The sequence below is a fragment of the Panthera onca genome, chromosome A1, assembly GCF_046562875.1.
Source record: "Panthera onca isolate mPanOnc1 chromosome A1, mPanOnc1 haplotype 2, whole genome shotgun sequence".
Classification (NCBI taxonomy): domain Eukaryota; kingdom Metazoa; phylum Chordata; class Mammalia; order Carnivora; family Felidae; genus Panthera; species Panthera onca.
In genome coordinates this window covers 77,798,356-77,811,260 of record NC_138339.1, presented here as the reverse complement: position 1 = coordinate 77,811,260, position 12,905 = coordinate 77,798,356, and the positions used below count along the sequence as shown (strand labels likewise).

General features: G+C 35.2%; 1 long non-coding RNA gene across 1 annotated transcript in view; it reads right to left on the bottom strand.

Moving 5' to 3' along the window:
* Positions 1-10,893, bottom strand: part of LOC132681132 (uncharacterized) — a 106,128-nt gene extending 95,235 nt beyond the window's left edge. The window contains exon 1 of the long non-coding RNA XR_009610881.2: positions 10,597-10,893. This is a non-coding gene — a long non-coding RNA (uncharacterized LOC132681132). The remainder of the gene's footprint in view (positions 1-10,596) is intronic.
* Between the last annotated feature and the right edge of the window lie 2,012 nt (positions 10,894-12,905).

Below are 12,905 nucleotides of genomic sequence, written 5' to 3'. Positions count from 1 at the left end.
GAAGAAGTTTATGGCCAGAAATTTTTGTATAAATGCATTTGGAAATTATAAGGAATACTGATAATTTTATTTCTGGTTTTCCTGGTACTTTTTTCCTCAGTTGGTGAAGTCATTAAACCCTAATCAGTTCATAATATGTACACAGTTCTTGATCCATATAAATTGAAATATAGATTTCAGAAAAGGTTTAAAAGTCTAGATATATTTACATGTGTGGAGAAAGTATAGAGAAAAAAGAAAAATTTTTCAAATAAGTTTTAAAAATTGGGGCACCTGGTTGGTCCAGTCTGTTAAGCGTCTGACTCTTGATCTCAGCTCAGGTCATGATCTCACAGTTCATGAGTTTGAGCCCCACAATGGGTTCTGCGCTGACAGTGTGGAGCCTGCTTGGGATTCTCTCCCTTTCTCTCTCTGCTCCTCCCCTACTCTCTCTCTCTTTCTCTCTCTAGATATAAATAAATAAATAAACTTAAAAAATAAACAGAAACATGAAGAAAAAAATTCAAATAATTGGAGTTTTGGAATAAAATTCTTTGGACACTTTAAGTGATTGGAAAACAATTCAAGTTGAAGATCAGATGTAGTGTAAAGTCATGGCTGAAAACTCTGTCAGCATCAGGCTCTTTTTGAAAGCCTTACAAATTCCACACACTACATAGAAACATGCAAACCTGCTCCACTGCGCATCTAATTTTCAAATACATGCTGCCTTACACAACACAAATTCAACAAATTTGCTTTACCCTCATAAAACAACACATTACAGAATGAATGTTCTCATTCAATGTTTTCACTATCATAGATTCAATTTTAGTTTGCCAGAAACAGTTCATAAAAACACAGACATACATGCACTATCGATTAGACAATTAAATGTAAATATCAATTGACCAATTAGATATAAATGTTAAATATACGGAAAAATATTCATGAGAAAAGCTTATGCCTATTTCCATGATTTTAAGATGCCAAATAAGATACATCACGAATTTAGCAAGAGATTTTAAAGTGAAACAGTAAATACCTAACCTGAAAGATTCTTAGGATTCTTGATACATTAATAATAAAAATGTCTTAAATTTAAGAATGTTAAAAACAAGTAGGGTTGCCAGACTAAGCAAATAAAAATATAGAACACTTAGGTAAATGAATTTCAGGTTAACAATGAATAACTTTTTAGTATAAGCATGTTCCAAATACTGTATGGGACATACTTATACTCAAACAAAAATTATGAGCTGCTTATCTGAAATCCAAATTTAACTGGGTAATCTGTATTTTATCTGACAACCCTAGTGATAAGACAAAATACCTGAAAAATCTCTCCATGACCACTCAACATTGATAGAATTCTCTACTCATACAATCACAAAACCCTTATCCTGTAGGCCATCCTGGATAAGATTTGATTCTACTTTTATGTTCCATTTGCCCTGCCTTTTGTACCTTGCTTCACTTTTTTTCAGCTGTTTTTTAAATACTTTCTCCAAATACCAGTTTTGAGAATGGCCTTTTCTGCTTTCACATGTTTCTATAGTACAAATGACTTTACATGCTCTTAGTATAAATTAGTGTAAAGTGAATATGACATAAAATTCACATGGGATGATGCATGACTTTTTCTAGCCTATTCTATTTTCTGGCACCACTAATAACAGTTGAGAACAAAGCATAAAATACAGAAACATGTTGTATTAGTTTTCTATTTCTGCTTAATAAGTTATCACAAACTTAGTGGCATAAAACACAAATTTACCCTTACAGATTGAAAGTAGTAATAGCAGTAGTAGTAGCAGCATTAATAGTAGCAGGACTAGCTGCAGTAGGAGTCTGACGCAGCTCTTTATCTCACTGGGCCAAGATCAAAGTGTCTGCAGAGCTGCATTCCTTTCCATAGGTTCTGGAGGAGAATCTGCTCCTTTGACTTTCCCAATTCCTACAGGCTCCCCACACTTCTTGCCTTGAGGTCCCCTCACTCAAACTTGAAAGCCAGCAAAGTATCTCTCTGAACTTCTTTAACATTCACATTTCCCTGTGACCACAGCCAGGGAAGAATCTCTGCTTTTAAGGACCTATGTCATTAGATGGAGGGTACCCAGATAATCTAGGACAATCTATCAATGTCAAAGGCTTTACATGTAAGGACTGCCATTTTGCCACATGAGCTAATATATTTACAGGTTTTAGAGATGAAGATATGGATATGGGGCGGGGGGCATTATTCTGTCTACCACATGCAGCTAAATTATAGCAAGCCACAGAGGGGCATTTAACCATGTCACCACATGTTCTTTGTCTTGGCTCAGTTTGGCCCCTTGCGTAGTCTTTACTACCTACTTCTCACCAATCCTTATAATTTTCTCGTCTGTGTAACTCCACATCTTTCCTTTATTTTTTCTTAAATACTGAGACTATGAAAGAGACTATTCCTACTCTTTTTTTTTTAAGTTCATTTATTTGTATTGAGAGAGATTACAAAAAAAGTAGAAGTGGGGAAGGGCAGAGAGGTAGAGAGACAGAGAATTACAAGCTGGCTCTGCACTGTCAACGCAAAGCCTGATGTAGGGCTCAAACTCACGAACTGTGAGATCATGACCTAAGTCCAAGTCAGATGCTTAACCCACTGAGCCACCCAGGTGCCCCCACATCTTTCTTTACACACCTTCCATCAAGCTTTTTCCTTTTATTGTTTGTTTTATAAAATCATTTTTATGGTACAATTTATTAATTTATTAGGAATTTGCCTTTTTAAAAATCTGTCAGTGTTAAATTTAGAATTGTTTTTTTATTCTGTTATTGCTCTGGTTACAAAGTTGCAGAGTTTGATGGGTTTGGCCCCAATTCTATCTTTCATGTAAGACTTATTTGTTGCATACAATTTGGCAGAATATAAGGTTTTCCAGGAATACATATACCACATTATGAAATATGTGTGTTCTGTTTTTCTCTTTATTCTTTCCACAAAAGAGAACTAAAACTTCCTTTCTTGGCTTATCAGATCTCAAATAGAGGGCAATCAATCCTAAATCTATATCTCTATTCTCATTGTTTATATAAATATCAGTTTACAATCTTTGGTGATATACTTGCTATTTTCACTTTTCTCATGATTATGACAAATTTATTAAAAATAACTTTTATTCTTTTTTCTCGACCAACTAGCTTCCCTTTCAATCACCCCGTTAATTTTCAACACTTAAATATTAGCAGTTAACTACTGTACTAACTGTGCCCTTCTTACCCAGACTCAGTTACCAAGATTTCGATGTTTCTGCCTTTGAAATTCTTTCATGATAAATTCTGGCCTCTAATGCTAAGCTCCCAAAGTGTGGTTCATGCATCTCTAAAGAATAACAAAATTATTTAAGGTTATTATAAAGGTATTTTTTAATATACACATTTTTATAGATACTCTCTTTTAAAGTTTTTTAAGATTTATTTTGAGAGAAAGAAAGAGCACATTAGCAGGGGAGGGGCATAGGGAGAGGGAGAGGGAGAGAGAGAATCCTAAGCAGGCTCCATGATGTCAGTGCAAAGCTCTACCCAGGGCTCAAACTCACAAACCATGAGATCATGACCTGAGCCCAGATCAAGAGTCAGACACTTAACTGACTGAGTCACCCATGCACCCATGGATACTCTCTTTTATACTAAGTAAATTGGTATATTTTTTATGTCAGTGTTGGGGAGGGCAAAGTTTTACTCAACTTCCTTAAGAGTTCTTGCCTGAAACAGAAAATTAAATTGACAAAGGCATGTTTGTAGGAAAAAAGTATCCACATTTCTTTAATGTAAGTTTTATGTGACATGGAGCCTTCATAAGGAAATGAAGACCTGAAGAAACAGTTAGATCTTAGTATTTTATGGTAGGTTTCATGAAGAGTGGGCAGTTGTGCAGAAATATGATAGATCAAGGAGTATGAGCTAAGGGTTGTAAACTAGAGAAAACTGAGCAAGGCCTGTTTATCCAGATTCTTCCTGGCATCGCTTTGTTTTTGGAGGCTGCTTTCCTCTGGATATAGGGATGATGACTCTCACATGAGGGTTTTATGATCTGTTTCAGGGGAGAAGGGTGGAGGGAGGATGGGAGACTTTCCTGCCACTGTTATTCTCTCAAACTACTTTAGCTTAAAATGCTTAATATACCAAGGAGCCATGATGGGGTAGCATGTCCTGAACCCATCATTGGGGGTTATGAAATAAAACTGCCAACGTTTTAAGTTGCTTAATTTAAAATTGTATTAAGAATTACAAGTACTACGCAAAAGTTGAAAAATCTATGATGGTTATATATAACAGAATAAGAACTAAGAAACTATAGAATAAATGGGGTTTAGATCATTTTCCCATTTCCACATTCCATTCCCTATCGAGGGCAACAGGGAAGCACCAGAGAATTTTTGAGAGTGACTGATGTGATCACACTGATCTTGGTAATGTCTGTAAACTGGGAGTTGATGTTCTACTTGAAATGCAAAAAAGGTTAGAAAGAGTTTGAGATCAAAGGATAGAGCAAGCAAAATCTTAGGCCATCTCTGGCAGATGCCATAGGGAAATGGAGCCCTTCACATCTCCCCCTACCCACCCATCTCCTCTTGTTTTTCTCAGTCAGGGTGGTAACACAAAGTATGCTAAGACACCAAGGTTGCAGGCCTAGCATAAAAGTGTTACAAAGCAGTTTGCCTAATACATCTCATGCTCTAGTTCAGATTAAGCTTAAGAGACAAAAGAATATCTATTTGTAAACCACGTATGTTCTAACTGTACTACATTTGAAGGTGAGAAAACCATTAGTGATTAGGAGGCAGACACACATATATATTCTATATTGTTTGCCATATAGAAAATGTAACAATAGCCCTGATATATTAGGGATGTGGGAATCCTGATCACATCAACATTGCGATTTCAAGTCCGGAGTCATGATTTAAATTATCCGCTGCTTTATTTTCATTGCCATGAATGTCATTGAGGTTCAAGTCCTTATTAATTCAATTCTGATGTACTAAAATACATGAAATACTAGTTTTACTCTTCCTCTGTCAAATACTCTGTACATTTTTTTAATGTTTATTTATTTTTTAGAGAGAGAATGTGGGTGGCGGAGGGGCAGAGAGGGGGGTGGACAGAGGATCCAAAGCAGGCTCTGTGCTGACAACCCGGAGCCCAGTGCGGGGCTCAAACTCACGAACTGTGAGGTAATGACCCGAGCCAAAGTTGGACAGGGCCACCCAGGAGCCCTTACTCTGTACATTTTTTAATTGAATTTCTTGCAACAGATTTTCTTTTCCCCACCACACTTGATACCATTATGCATGTGACTATAGAATCTTCCTTAAAATTTTGATCATCACATAAACTTTCCATAACTCTTTTCTAACCTTAGATAATAATAATAAAAAGTTGTATCTAAAGTTACCAGATTGGCATCCAAGCAATTATCCAACAATGTCTTAATCTACCTGTCCAACATCATCATTATCATAATCAACCATGCCAACAGCAATGTTTATTGCATGCCTATAATATGCACTGTGCCATGCACAATTGAAAATTATGAAGAAGTATGAAATCTTGTTCTGGCCCATAAGAGTTTACTTAATCAGTAGAGATTTCATACAAATTGATATATAAATTGGAGAATAATGTAAAAGAATTACTAACTGAAGGACACACGCAGAAAATTCTATAAAGGCTTGAAAGAAAGATCAAGCTTGCACATATCTGGTTATTTTAATTGTTACTTCCTCCAATGAGAGAGTCCATTCCTCAAGCCAGATTAGCCTCCTCATTTTTGTTGAGTCATGAAATATTCAAACGCTTCTAAATGCTGTGTTCATTTTACTTGGCAAAGCACTCCAAGGCTTCACCATTTTACCGAATTTTAATATTTAATTTCCATTTAACTTAGATTTTCTAACCTCAGTTAAAACTTATTTAATTCTACATAGTTTTGCTGAAAGAAATATATACTACCATTAGATGAAATTAGAAATCTCTTCTGGGTTAAGCAGCTTGTCTTTTCATGGTCATGGTTACCTCACAGAAACAAATAATATGCATTTCCTTTGATTTATGCATTTTGCACAAAATTAAAATATTTTGCAATTAAATTAGTCACTGTTGTCGCTAAATATTTTTAAATAAAATGGGCAATGCATACATATATAATATATATAATCATATGATTATGATATATATATATCAGGTTAAATTGCTTTTGATTTTAAATTATAAAATCTCTTACAGAAGGTTTTAGGACAGTTAACTAATAAATAAATTCTCAATTTTTGAGAAAGTACCTTTTACATTAATAAGTTTAGAAGTAATGTTTTATTAAAAACCAGATTTTCACATTTCTTAGGCTGCAGAGTACAAACAAATGGGAAATTTATTCCACTGTGAAAACAAAAAAGGTGAGAATTTCAGAGACTTTTATTTTGGCATTCCCATGTTTTAAAAGCTGTATGTGTTGTATTTCAGAGGTCTTAAATTGTGTATTTTACTGAGACAGAGGTTCAAACATTGCCAAGCATGACCTTTAAATTCAGTTTCTCCTAAAACTAAAAAATATGTTCTAAGTCTTCCATTTCTTTTTACATCAGTTTCAATTTAAGCAACTAATGGTCCTGTTATGATCACCATCTTCTTCTTAGAATCTGGACTTTTCCCTAAACAGAAATAAAATGAGGCTCCTACAAGGCAAGATAGTTATTTGGTATGCTTGCCAATATTCTTGTGGAAGAAGTAAGTGGCAGGATATCTAAGACATCCAGATTTAAATACAGAAATAAAAAATTCTTGACATTTCATAAAATTGAAGAGGTTGATCATGGTTTCATAAAACTCACTGATTTTATTATAGTGTTCTGAGCTTTTCCAAAGTTTCCCTACTAAGTTTAACTGTAATGCTTCCTTGTGGACTACTTAGTATAATACTCTGAGTAAAGATACTGTTTGCAATCTGCCCAAATTTTCTTAAAATTCTACTTTCTTTACCGGTATTAGTTCACAAAGTTGCTTTAGGTCAGAATCTTCAAAGCAATCTCATCTATAAAGGTTTTATTTTGACCTTTCTTACAAACTGTTTTCATTAAATTATTACATGCAACAGAACTACCTTTAGAGATGGAGAAGTGTAACTTGTTCCGAATGCAACTGTTTAGTGTCTGAAATTCATACTTGCTTTCCCCCTATTTTGGCTTTCAAACAACTTGGTGGGGGTCAGGAGAAGCATAGATATATTACTAAGTTTCTGCTTGGAACTCTACAAATGACTCCTACACTAATTTGCCATGCCTTTGGGGCTGCTGCTAAGGAGCTGTGATAATGGAACTAGAGGCAAATCAACCTAGCCCTCTAATGCTTGACTAGTTTCAACTTATAGGCATAAGTTTCTATTAGGGTCTCCCTGAATTAGTACTGTTTTATTCACATACTCAGCATCTCCTACTGTAGGTCAAATGGGAACTGCTCCCTGGGAAAGAATGTGAGTAATCTGGCTGAGAAATGTGCTGGATTGAGTGAAATTGTGTTGGCCGCTCTGCCCCATTTTTCTCCTTCTCTGGTCTCCTTTTATCATAGGAGCTGGAAGCCTGGGGACTACATTTTCAAGAATTCCTGCCAGTATGGTCTTAGGTTAGATTCTGCCAATGAGAGGCACTAGTGTAATTCTGGAAGGCATAGGAAAAGCAAGAGCAATTATTATTCTCATGGCTGTGGACGGCAATTACCAAGGCTTTTCTAGCAGCTTCCTGGTGTCCTCCAAGGAAATCACCTGCTTTAATGCAGAAGGCAGTGAAATCAGTGGCAATGATTTTTTATAATCTGAAAATTTTCTGGTTTCCTAAATGTTACAGTGGCTTCTCTAACCTCTTCTTCCCCAGACCTTTTAATGTTTTTTTAATACCCATTATTAAGCCATTTGCCGTGTGAAACAGCTAGAGTTGTTGTTTTTTTTGGTTTTTTGTTTGTTTGTTTTGTTTTTTTCTAGTTTCCTCACTGAACACCAATAGATATAGAGACTCTTGAAGAAAAGGAATCCAGAACTCATCTCCTTTTGGTGGTTCTGATTGAGGGAAGAAAACCAAGGATACCAAACAGGAACACACCAAGAGGAAAAGTTGGAAATAGGCTGGTGACCTGTAATCAGCTCCAGGGATGTCCACACAGAGTTTATTTGGCAATGAATAACTAAGGACAAAAATCATCTGTCCTACGCAAGCAGGTAAAATGACTAGGCTTTGGAATTATTAGCTGGGCATGCAAATGACAACTAAAAGTTTTAACTTTGAAAGCATGTAAAATACCATCTTTGCTCGTGCAGATATTAAGCTCAGCAAGAGCCACTTCAGCATTAAAGACAGATGCATCCTATCTCATCTCCATCCCTCACAGAAACAGAAAGTCATCATCAGCAGAGATCCTCCCAATCCTCCAGCAAATCTGCAAACAGACCTACATCTGAAGGCTTTTCTTTTGCATAATAATAGAGGAATCCTGTGCAAGCCAGTTGAAGACTAGGACCTGCTTTCTCAATGATCTGCAGCTTTTAGTTATCCTGTCTGCCTCTTCAAGTCTATGCTACCAAAAATACTGTTAATGTGCTTGCTCCAGGAACTCGCAACTACAAAAAGATCTCTTTTAACCACTATTAGAGTCTACCGTACAAAAGGTCTCTTTTAACTGATATTAAAGTCTACTTTTCCTGCCTTATTATTGGCCAAACTTTTCAAAAAATATTTTTATTTGTACTGTTTCTGTTTTTCTACTTCCAAACATCTGTCAGTCCATTCCAGTTTAGCTTCTTTAAATCTTCAGTATTTCTCAAAAAACTTCTCTGGCTATGGTCATTCATTCATTCATGTGTTTTTTCATTTAACACATATTTACACAGGCTAACTTGTAATATATATCTTTATATATATATATCTTTATATATATTTTTTACATATACATTATATATATACACATATATATGTGTGTACATATATAATTCCTACCATAATGCTGCACTATAGATAGATGATAGATGATAGATAGATAGATAGATAGATGATGCAGAGAGAGAGAGAGAGAGAGATGATAGTGATATTTCCTATATCCAGTTATTGTCATTTCCCAGCCAGTGGAAAAAGTAAAAAAACGAAATGAAGGACAAGCAGGATTTAAGGATATAAACCAAAAGTTGTATACATCATTTTACACACACACACACACACACACACACACACACACACACACATATGCACATATATATGTAAAAGGGAAAGTGTCTCTGCCTTGATTGATGTTGCAAATGCAATCAACATTTTTGCCTAATCATTTATTCTTTGTAAAATAAGAAAAAAACATAGTACAAGCTTATTGCAACAAGATATAAAATATGAGGATAGATACATAAAAGAAAATGTAATATATTTCCCCAACTAGTTGATTTAACAGTTTAATGTAGATTCTTCCACACATATCTTTATACTCACATAATTTAGGTTGTAACACATGAAATTGCTGATATTCAACTGTTTTTTACTTATAACAGTTATCAAATGATTCAATACATATGTACATGTATAAAGATTTTCATTTATTTTAAAATAGTTTTTGAGCAATTTTCAAGTAATACTTTATATTTTTAATTTTTTTAACTTTTACTTATTTATTTTGAGAGAAAGACAGCATGAGCAGAGGCAGGGAAAAGAGAGAATTCCAAGCAGGCTCTACACTATTAGTGCAGAGCCTGACACAGGGCTTGAATCCATGAACTGTGAGATTATGACCTGAGACGAAATCAAGAGTCAGATGCTTACCTGGCTGAGCCACCCAGGTGTCCCAAATAACATTTTAAAAATATAAATGGTTCGGGGTTCTGACTCTTGATTTTGGCTCAGGTCACACTCTCACAGTGGTGAGATTAAGCCCTGCATCGGACTCTGTGCTGGCAGTGTAAGCCTGCTTGGGATTCTCTCTCTCCCTCTTCCTTTGCCCCTCCCAAAACATGTGCTCAACACACATACACACGCAGACTCTCCCTCTCTCAAAAAACAATGAATGGTTCAATGAATGGATAATATCTGTGTTCATCTTTGCTGGGGAAATATATAAACAAAACCTTCTGCCAAACCAGGAAAACATTTCCACAAAGGTGGGAGAGAAAATACTTATTGAATGAGCATTACACCAGAATATGATGAGTGTAACTGCAAATCCATTAAGAAACTGCAAAGGCAGAAGGAAATCTCACTCTTTTTTTTTTTTTTTTTTTTTAATTTTTTTTTTTTTTTTTCAACGTTTATTTTATTTTTGGGGACAGAGAGAGACAGAGCATGAACGGGGGAGGGACAGAGAGAGAGGGAGACACAGAATCGGAAACAGGCTCCAGGCTCTGAGCCATCAGCCCAGAGCCTTCACTCTTACACAGCCAAGCAAATACAACACATTTTATACGTGTTATCAAAGTAAACAATAACTATTGTTCAAGGAAGAGGATTTGACAGCATCATTTGTCACACATAGTTCATTCTAAATTCACCTGATAATTAAGATGAGTAATTGTGTTAGTTAATTGAATTTACTCAAAACAAATTAAATTCTTACTTTATGACAGGAGGTAGTTCTGCAAGTTGGCCAAGGTTGGGCTCCTCCTACCTGCCCACAGAAATTGGGATATAGGAGTACTATCTTCTTTAATGATTACATTTCAGAGAGGACTCCCAGGTCCTAGAGAAAGACATTCCCAGATTGTAAAAATGACAAGGGGCTTATTTAGCCTTTAAAAAGATTTACATACATTTTAAAGAGATGGAAGGAAAATAACCACAAATTTTCTAAAGTAAATGTCTAAAAAAAAGGAAAGGTAGGACATCTCTTCCCTTATTTTTCACAGGTAGAATTAAGCCACTTAAACTTGTATTTACTCTTACATATTATATATCAAGCATCAAAACATTTACATAAAATTAACTACCTTTCTCTTCATCATTATATGTTATCTCAATATTTGAATAGTTGGGGTCTCTATAGTAGTAACTGTATAGGAGGCAGAAAAGTCACTATGGAAAGGTTGGATACATATATAAACTTACAGGATAAGAAAACAAATCCCATAGTCAGGAATCCATGTAGATATTATTTTCAGATAACTGAAAATCATCTACACACAAGTAAATTTCTGTCAACTTATATTTTTAGTAAACAATCACGATTAAATTGAATCAATTGTACACAGTACTTTTCTTTTTTTAATTTAATTTTATTTAAAAAAAATTTTTTTTTTAACGTTTATTTATTTTTGAGACAGAGAGAGACAGAGCATGAACGGGGGAGGGGCAGAGAGAGAGGGAGACACAGAATCAGAAGCAGGCTCCAGGCTCTGAGCCATCAGCCCAGAGCCCAATGCGGGGCTCGAACTCACGGTCGCGAGATCGTGACCTGAGCCGAAGTTGGATGCTCGACCGACTGAGCCACCCAGGCGCCCCCACAGTACTTTTCTTAATAGTTTAGAAGTAAGAACATGATTGCTACAGTGAAAAACACATATACTAGATCCTGATGGTAATTAAAATGTATCCCCTTTCCTATTGTAGAAATTCAGTTATATCCTGAAAAACCACAACTAGTAAAACATGAGGGCATAAATTAAATACACATGGTTATGCAGACAAGGAAATAACACTTAACTCATGTTTTCCTATCTGAATAAGTATACAACATGTTTCACTTTTGCATTCAGGCTACCACGTATACATGCTCAAATAGTATACCTATTGTACTAAACTATATTTAATTTTGTATTTCTGATGCTTGCACAGTTCCTGGCACGATGACACCTAATAACTGTTTGTTAGATTACATGTTAAAGTAATTTTATTTTAAACCTAATAACCATTTATTGAATTAAATTTTAGAATGACTTTGGTTTAAAATTATCCAAGGATTAACCTCTCTATTGATCTTAGGATTACTTATTTTCCCAAACAAAACTAGATAATTTAAAAATTCTGTCTGCAAGAAAGCTAGTATTTTCAGAATACCACATGAAAGCATTTTACCTGCACTATATTTTTTGACCCTCATAAAAATTGCTAAAACATAGGTATTTATATTTATTAGTATATAGACTAAGGTACGAACAGAGACCCAAATATACATTGACTTAAAAAAAGTACAGGCTTATTTCTCTCTCAAGGAACATTTAGTACATAGGGTGATCCCAAGAGGGCTCTGCCAGACTCAAGGTAGAGTTTCTACCTCTGAGTCCAAAATGGTACCATTTCCCATAAGTGAGAAAAGGAAAAAAGAAAAAGAAAGACAAGCAGGGGTTTTAAAGAATATTATCTGAAAGCTGCATATATCATTTGTGTACCCCTTTTGCCTAGAACAAGGTCAGATAGTCACAGTAACAAAGCAGGTTAAGAAACGTAGTCTCTAGCTGGGAGAGCAGTAGTCCTTCTAAAATAATGTGTATAGTAATGGAGTTGGTTAAGGTAGACTTACTGGGAATCACTGTGAAGTTAATGTGGTATAACTTTTACAGCTTCTTCCAAGCTCCTGGGGAAGGGGGAGCTAGCAAATTATTCATTTATTTATTTCACATCCTTTTTTTCCCTTAACACTTTCAAAAGATAAATCTTCCCCTGATACATAGAGCTCACCTATAAAAGATACACAGAGAGAATGAATTCTGGACGAAAATTCATTGTCTCTGCCCCAAAATAATTTTCTTGCTCCAAATAATTTCCAAATAATATCCTTTATTTTACCAGTGAGTTCCAGTTGGTTAAGTATCTTGCAAAGAGTCACATAGAGTTGGAGCTGAAATTAGAACCTGTAGTCTCAAAGACTTTTGACTATTATATTTCTAAGGCATCAACTACTCACATCTTTTAGAATTTTATTTCCTCCTG